Source organism: Glycine soja, chromosome 19, assembly GCF_004193775.1.
Source record: "Glycine soja cultivar W05 chromosome 19, ASM419377v2, whole genome shotgun sequence".
Lineage (NCBI taxonomy): Eukaryota > Viridiplantae > Streptophyta > Magnoliopsida > Fabales > Fabaceae > Glycine > Glycine soja.
In genome coordinates this window covers 7,362,241-7,370,909 of record NC_041020.1, presented here as the reverse complement: position 1 = coordinate 7,370,909, position 8,669 = coordinate 7,362,241, and the positions used below count along the sequence as shown (strand labels likewise).

Genomic DNA, 8,669 nt, shown 5'->3' with positions numbered 1-8,669 from the left:
GATTTTCTTTTGTTAAGACATTATTTATTTTATTGATGTAATTGACTAATTATTGAGATTTTATTTACATTTGTATTGAACTTAATTTGATTGTATTATATTTTTATTAAAATTAAAATTCTTTTAAAACTAGGCTTGTTTGACCCGCGGGGTCCGCGGGGCGGGGGCAGACCAATTTATTTGGTCTGTGTAAGAAGCGGAGCGGATTGGACCGGTCCGCTACCAATGCGGGCTTATGCAGACGGGCCTTACGCGGGGTGGGCCGACCCGCTTACCCACCCCTACCAGTCAGGCTCACTCTGTTTTGCGAGAATGTTACAACCATATGGGATCAATATAGACTTAAAGGAGCACTCAAATCGAGTGTCTTTACCCCTAAGGCCTAGACTCCGAAGAATCCGTTAGGGCCTCACCTTCCTAATTCAGGTCCAACCCCTAAAACAATTTTTGCACACAGACACTGCTCATGAATTATACAATACCTATGACCTCACACTCGTGTTTCAAACACGTTTAATACATTACGTTACAATTTAACACTTTAGGTTCCTAACTAGGAATCCTACACTGTCCCCTTTAACACTATGCATAAACACTTTTCTCAAGGTAAACACCAGTCGGGTTATTGTATAATTCACAACTCACAACATAAGTATTGTCACATCAAGTGTTAACCACACATTTATTCACAACCAAATCGAATGTCTACAATTTAACATCTCATAATGTCACAATCCACCATCACATGCTTATGTGTATCTCACAAATTAATGCATGTTTAACTTTGCACTTATACTCAATCTCAATAACAATATTATAATCTCAAATCAACATGTTATCCCACAATTCATCACATATTCAATTTATCACTTATACACAATTTCATGATCCTAATATAACTATTTATCATGCTCATCTTATCCAAACACAAACAAATTATACAAAAATGTTTCTCACAACAATATTGTATTTATAATCATAAAGAAAAAATTATAATTCAATAAACATCCCAAAATAAACCTAATTTAATCCTCTAAGGATCCCTACACATGTTCATTCTAACTTCAATAGCGATAAATTCATCCCTTACCTCTAAGCGGGCTCACGTGTGTAGTTCGATAGTGATAGTGGCGTCTCTAGTAGTTCCCTAAGATTCCTCAATTTTTTCCTCTGTGTGCTCTGTTAGGGTTTCCAAGCGTTAGATAGAAGAAGAGATTGTAGCCTCCATTTTACTATCAACGTGAAAGACTAATTTCTCTTTGTAAAAACATTATTTTGCAAATCGCAACGGTGAGACTGTGTGAAAATGGGTTCCAAAGGTGGTGCCCATATTTCACAATGATCCAATGGTTGACGAGTCCAGGATCGTAGTTTTACTGGGATAGGTTTTGGGTCTCTACGGGAAAAGAGAAAGCTACGATGCCAAGAACATTTCTCTCACCTTAGACATTGTTTCATAAATTCCAACGGTTAATGAATTCGAGATCATCATTTTACTGAAACAAGTTTGAGTGTATGCGGGAAAAAGAAGTTTTTGGGAGAGGAAGAAGGGAAAACGAAATTGAGAGGAAAAGGAAACGTAATGTGTCTCTATTTATAGCTAGGGTACTCCGAGCCTATTATTTATTCTATTTTTATTATTTTATAAACAAAAACTCTATTTTATTTCCTATCAAATGAATAAATAAAATATTTTTTATTTTCCTTCAAACCATTATTTTTATTAATAAAGTTATTTCTCCTTATTTATTTAATTATTAAAACCTCATCATTTTTCTAAAACTCTATTTATTTATAAATAAAAATCCTTTTTAATTTATTTATGAAAAATGAGATGTTACATGAAGTTTTAAATTGTAGTGCAATGTGTTAAACGTGTTTGAAAACAAGTGTGATGTCGTGGGTATTGTATAATTCATAAGCAGTGCCTGCATGCAAAAGTTGTTTTAGGGGTTGGACTCTTATAAAAAAGGTGAGGCCCTAACGGATTCTTTAGAGTCTAGGCCTTGAGAGTAAATACACTTGGTTTGAATGCTCCTTTAAGCCTATGTTGATCCCATATGATTGGAGCATTTTCACAAAACAGAGTGACCCTGATTGGTCACCTTATGATTTTACTTAGTGAGAGTGACCTGACATACCCATTGGGTGACGTGTCTTGTTATTTACTCCTAAGCGCTCCAATGTGATTTTTTACTGACATGGTACCATATTTTATATAGGCTTGAGTCTTAGTATAATTGTTGCATAACGCTTGTGAATTGTTTATTATGAAATTGGTGAGTGTTGGTACATCTTAAGTGTGATTCATGTGTAATGTGAATGGTGATTGAAAAATGAATTTTAAATGATAAAGTGATGAAGTGATGTTGATTGTATTAAGTTGAGTTATGTTATAAATATTTCTATAATATATTTTGCTTATGTCTTTGTTTATCTGTATTTTATTTAAAAATGAGATAACTCACTCCCTGTGTGTTGTTTGTGTTTGGATCCTGTGATGATCTCGAACCTTGTGTTTGTGAGAGCAGATGACTAGGTGGATGACTTTAAAAAACCTCGTGTTAGAGGATGTTGGAACGCAATGCTCTGATAGGATGTGACATTGGGACATGGGTTTCTGTTTTAATTGCATGATGTTCGAAACATGTATTTTACTTTATTTTATTTCGCTGCTTAACTTGAGTTCTTTTGTAAAATTGGGCGACCTTGTTTTGAGTCGAAGATGTTTTTAATAAGTTTTATTTGGTAACAATGAAGGGAATGTGACCTTTTTACCCACATGAATTCGTTTTAGCGATTTGAATAAAATTGATTTAATTAAATTCTAGATTTTTATATGTTTTTCTTAATTATATGTATGTCAGGATAAAAGGCATCACACAATACAAAAATAAATGTATTTAATATTTTATAAATATATAATGCATTCAATACTTTTATACAAATGTAAATAAGTGGAAGAATGTTGTACGGTGATTTGGAATTAATCTAAAAACATTACACATCATATGTGTGACAAAGTATAGGCGAAGCTCAACTATGTTGAGTACTTGAATAACACATCATGAGCTTCATTACTAACCTTCATTTAGTGGCACAACTAACTTCAATTTAGTTAAGATTAATTTCAACCCACTAGAGGGAAATGCAAGCATAATGGGTTCTTGAAGTTATTTGGGGACAAAGCAACACAACAAACACCAACAACTTATTATTCATTAATTCTCATCCATTCATTTCTGAAAAATATAAACAAAAAATGCAAGATGATGAATCTCAAAAAGAAAAAGCAAATGGGAATTGGTTCAACCCCCAAGTTCGTGTGTATGAAGAGCATGAGTTGAGAGAGATTAGCCCATTAAATGAATTTCCATAATTCGAGGGATTAGTCTCTAGCTTTCATCCAAGGATACTTTTGGCAACCAACAAAAAAGAAAAACAAAAAAGAAAGGGGGATGTGGTTTAAATATAAAGAAAGAAAATGGGCATAAGTTTTTTAAACTTAGAAGTCTGGGGGCTTGTAGGCGATGAAGCTTATGCACTGCACTTGGCGAATGTTGTCGAATCCGATGATACGAATGAAGGAGTTGGGGTATGTAGTCTTAGCCTCTTGAAGCTCCTTTAACACCTGAGAAGCATCAGTGCAACCAAACATAGGATGCTTCCATATGGTCTAGTAGGGTCCATCATAGTATCCTGGTGACCTATTGTGCTCACAGTACACGAAACCATGCTATAAACAAACACACAACAAATAGATCAACCATCAAAACTCAAAACCAAGTGCTTCCACATGATACAAATAAATTTGATAAATATTGATAACTCTCAAATAGAATATTAGAATCGAAATATCCAATAATATCATATTTGTAAACTCGTTGAGGATGGAGAATCATGTCGCTTGTGATGTAAAAGCTATAATTATTAGCTTCTGAAAATCACATTTGTAATGTGAAACCAAACACGATATAGATAAACTTACAAAAAAATTGGAAGTACTTTTAGCACACTACCATGGAAAGCAATTATTTCTTCAAATATAAGTTGAAACAAACACAAAACTAAAGAAAACTATAATTGAACCAAAAGGGGTTGTAATAAATTGACCTCCAACTCAAATTCCAAGCAAGGAATTCATCTATTCCTAAGAAGGTATTATACTTCCTTAGCCAATTGGGCATCATCAAGGTCTGGCAGGTAGGAAAAAGTCCCAAACTTCTTCTTGCCAACTGGAGGCCACACCTAGTAATTAATTTACATGAAAATTGAGTTAACAAACTTGCACATGAGCATATTTTCCTATAACTATCATGTTAATTTAAGTAACATTTTGTAGCATACATAAATATGTAACATCAATTATAATCATTTTGGTGCCTTTTGTGTTTGTATGTTTGGAATTGTCTTACCTGCATGCATTATACTCTTCCACCATTGGTAGCAATGGAGGTAATGTCACTGTTGGTCTTCCTGGTAGGGATGCCAGCCATGGATTTGAGGCCAGTGAAAGGAGCAACCATGCTGACACCGACACGGTTAATGATGGTAACTACTGGGGAGGAGATCGGTGAGGAAGCCATTTCCTTATTTTCTCTAAATTACTTTTGCTTCAACTGCTAGATTCTACTCAAACTTACTATATTTAAGGGTGTCATTTTTGTAGTACTCATCCAATGGTGTGAAATGAAGAGGATCGGTTGTTGTGAAGTTACAACCATTGATTGTATAAGTGATGACATTTCAACATATTGGCCACACGAGTAAGGGAAAAAATTGAATGGTAACCTTATCGTTAGGTACCATGTAGAGGTGACACCTGGAGGAGGCTTCATTATGTTATCTCTTTCTTGGAAGAACATAAATGTGTGACTGTGGTGGAGTTGATGTTATTTTTGTGTAGTTTGCATTTTGGCCTAACATATTTTATGACCATCATTTCCCATGTATGGGTTAAGTGGCACCCTTTGTCTTTGTCCCTTTGTTACAGTAATGTTTTATATTTTAAAGGTGAATTTGTATTGGAAAAAAGATATAGAGAACCATATCAACTGACACTCAACATGTTCATTAGCTTAAGTAATACATATTAAATTGCAGTCTATAATCATAATTGTGACCAGAATGTTAAGGTTTTTCATATCACCGCAATCGTAATTATGATCGCATCAGTCGTATTTTTGCACAATGTAAAGCTTTTCTGACTCATCACAACTGTAATCACAACTACGATTTAAAACCATATTATTTGTTTGACTTGTTTAAAAGTAACAGTAGCAAAGTAGATAAGCAAAATGTGCCTATGGTATAGAAGGGGTGGTGGATGATGGGGCTTATCATGGTTGGTTGATTAATGGCCAAGCATACATTTTGAATATATAATGGTCATAAGTAAATTGTTGCTCTCGACCAAACAATGTAACCTTATCTTAAAAGTGCATTGCATGAGATGACAACTATAAGAAAAAATCAATAGTCAAGTATTGCATAAAAAGTTCAAAGAGTAACTCTCATAATTTAATCTGGCAAAATATGAAAAGCTAAGCCATTGCCTGTAAAAGAAATAGACGACAAATTTTCAATATAGAAAGTTCATGACTGAGGAACTAATAGTGTTTAAAATGAAAGTGGTATAGAAATTTGTATACAAGATGTTAGTATCAACAAATTTTCCTAAGAAATCTAACTTAGTTATTCTTTAAGGGAGGGATGTTTCTCTTTCTTCTGAGCCCCAACTTTGTTTGGTTGTATGGATTTTTCTCATTCATATCGCCCCCACCAAATGAAAACAAATATCTACATGATTTTACTACTATTCCAACTCAGTTAATGGTTAAAACAAAAAAGATCATGGAAAGGAAGGCAATAGAAAAAAATATAAAAAGGAATCATTTGTCTTCTAAGATAAATGGTATGAAGAAAATATCAATAGAATAGCATTGTTGGACAAGCTAATTTCTATCTCTTTTAATCATTCTTTCCCATTTCAAAACATGTATCCAAACACTCTCTTCCTCTTAAGCACAACTTCTCAGTCCACTGAATTCCTTATTCAACCAAAACCATTGAAATTTAGTAACGAAATCAACAATTGAGTTGTCCACTTTATTAATGAAGCAAATTGCAAATAGCTTTTCACACTACATTTTCACTACAAATTTTAAATAACTCTTCTTTAGCTTCTAAAACAATGTACTTTGTTTTTTCAACTTAATTAGTAGCATGTGACATAATAACGTTTCAAAAGATGAGTCCAGAGTACAAAGCCTATGTCAACAAGATGAGTGCCTTCACAGGTTCCTCTGAAAATGCTGAACAATTAGGTTTCACCATTTTTGTTGCTTTTATTTTAGCAATAATCTTATCCAGTTTGCCTACTGAAGTAAATTTAAGAATCTTATCTGACAAGACATATTTAGTTATACAGATTCAGATACAAGTATTACTCAAAATATAGGGTTAAATATCATTTTGGTCCCTAAGAGTGTGTAACACTTTAAAATTAAAAAAATAATCCTTGGAAGTGCAAACCATCTCGCTCCTCAATCCAACAATTAAGTGTAAGGTGAAGTCACACATTGGATTAAAATGTGGTGTAGATTCACTTATGTGTTTATTTGATGATCCATTAGTGTAAATTTTCTCGATGTTTATTCCCCTTTGACTGCACAACATACAATAACATTTGTGTTATGTGACACGCTAAGTGCCTATTTGGCATACCCATGACACATGCGGCTGGCAACTAAGATGCCAAATCATTAGGGACTATAATTAGAGTATTGCAACAGAGACTGAAATGAAAGCAAGAACCTCATCTTCCTATTTGTCCCCTCTTGAGTCTCGAGCAACAACCTCATCTACCATTTGTCACACCGAAATATCGAAGGCTCTTGTTTGAAAATCCACCGAAGCCAACTTCAACTCCAACATACTCATTCCCATGCTTAACCCGAAAACAGCGACAACTCAGAGATCATTCCTCTCTCAATAGGCTTTTGTACTCTTCTTTAATTCAAACTTGCACTTAGTATCATAGCAAGGTTGCTAATTGTTCTTTTAAATCTTTCACTGTAACATTTGCATTCTCATTTATCAGTGAGAATTATTGCTGCATGTATTAATGCTTTTTCTACATTGATTGATAATGTTATTATGCCTATGTTAGTTATTAACCTCTATTAAACACATAAGGTCGGAGGATATTGTTATTCTTTTTCTTCATTGCTTGCAAATATTTAGTTAGTGGGTTTGTCTCTCAACCAATAATTTAAAGTGAAAATGCCAACTTAAAAGGCCATTAGGTGCCTTTTCACATACTTTGCCATAAACATCCAAACTCCAAACAACTTTGTAGCAAAGAAATTATTAGAAGGTATGAGATCATTACAATCCCTCACTACTAAAAAAATGAGTTTTAACATCGTCCCATGAACATCGGTTATTTGAAAACCGATGTCGTTAAACACTTACAACATCGGTTTTCAAATAACCAATGTTAAAAAGTGCTTAACAACATCGATTTTCAAAGAACCGAGGTTAATATCAACTCTTTTTCTTTAATTATATATATATATATATATATTTAAAAATAATATATTGAGTTATTAATTATGTTTTAATTTAAAAAATGTAATAATTAATAAACAATAACAAATTCAAAAGGTAAACATTTAAAAATTAAACTAAATTTTTAAAAGAAATTCTGTAATTTTAATTTTATTATTTCATGATTATCATTTAAATATAACACATATTTATATAAATTATTGCATATTAGTTCATTTGAAAATAAAATAAAAACTTTATATGTAAACTTTTTTAAAGAAGAGTTTCAAATTCAGCATTTTTTACAATGCGAGATTGAAATTTAAAGAAGAGTTTCAAATTCTGCATTTTTTACATTTTATTTTTTATGAATAAAATATATTTTCTTTAACATTGTTATAATATTATTTTTTTATATATACTTTATATGTTTCTATAAATATTTTAAAGAATTGGAGGAGATAACGTAGATGTTGGAGAATGAAGAGAGAGAAAATGTAGATCAAGTACTCATTTATTATTTAAGGGAACTTTTTCTACCACAATGAAATGCCATTGTCAATGTTAATTAATTTAATAAGGGATTTTCTTCTCTTTTCTTTTTTTTTAGGTAACTTTGACTGAAAATTAGAGATTCGTTTCTTAAAATGTAAAAAGTTATTTAAAAGGCATATGTCTTACGATAATTTTTTTCTCTTCTAAATAAAGTATTTATCACTGTAATATTTCTCTTATTTAATTAGGAATATTTTAATTTAAAAATAATTAATACAATAAATATAATAAATTGAATCTTAATAAAAATAATAAATTTAATTTTCGAGACTTATAAATAAAAAAAAAATAATATTAAAAATTAGAAAAATAAAATAAAATATTTTTTTTAAAATTTTAATTATTTTTAAGTCAATTCATAAAATTTCTTTTATATTAGTTCCTGTAAAAGTTTACTTAACTTATAGCTAAGTTAATTTTAGTTTACTCATGGGATGTAGCGACTAGTAATTTTTACTCTTTTAAGTATACGAGTGGTTTGATTTCTTTATAAATAAAATGATATGTGTGAAAAGAGAAATTATCTCTTAACTAATTTATAGAATTAATGTAGTAACTTCTCA

The 8,669-nt window shown here is 31.7% G+C and overlaps 1 pseudogene; it reads right to left on the bottom strand.

Annotated features, from left to right (window-relative positions):
• Window positions 1-3,362: 3,362 nt before the first annotated feature.
• Window positions 3,363-4,586, bottom strand: LOC114398355 (annotated as a pseudogene).
• Window positions 4,587-8,669: the final 4,083 nt, after the last annotated feature.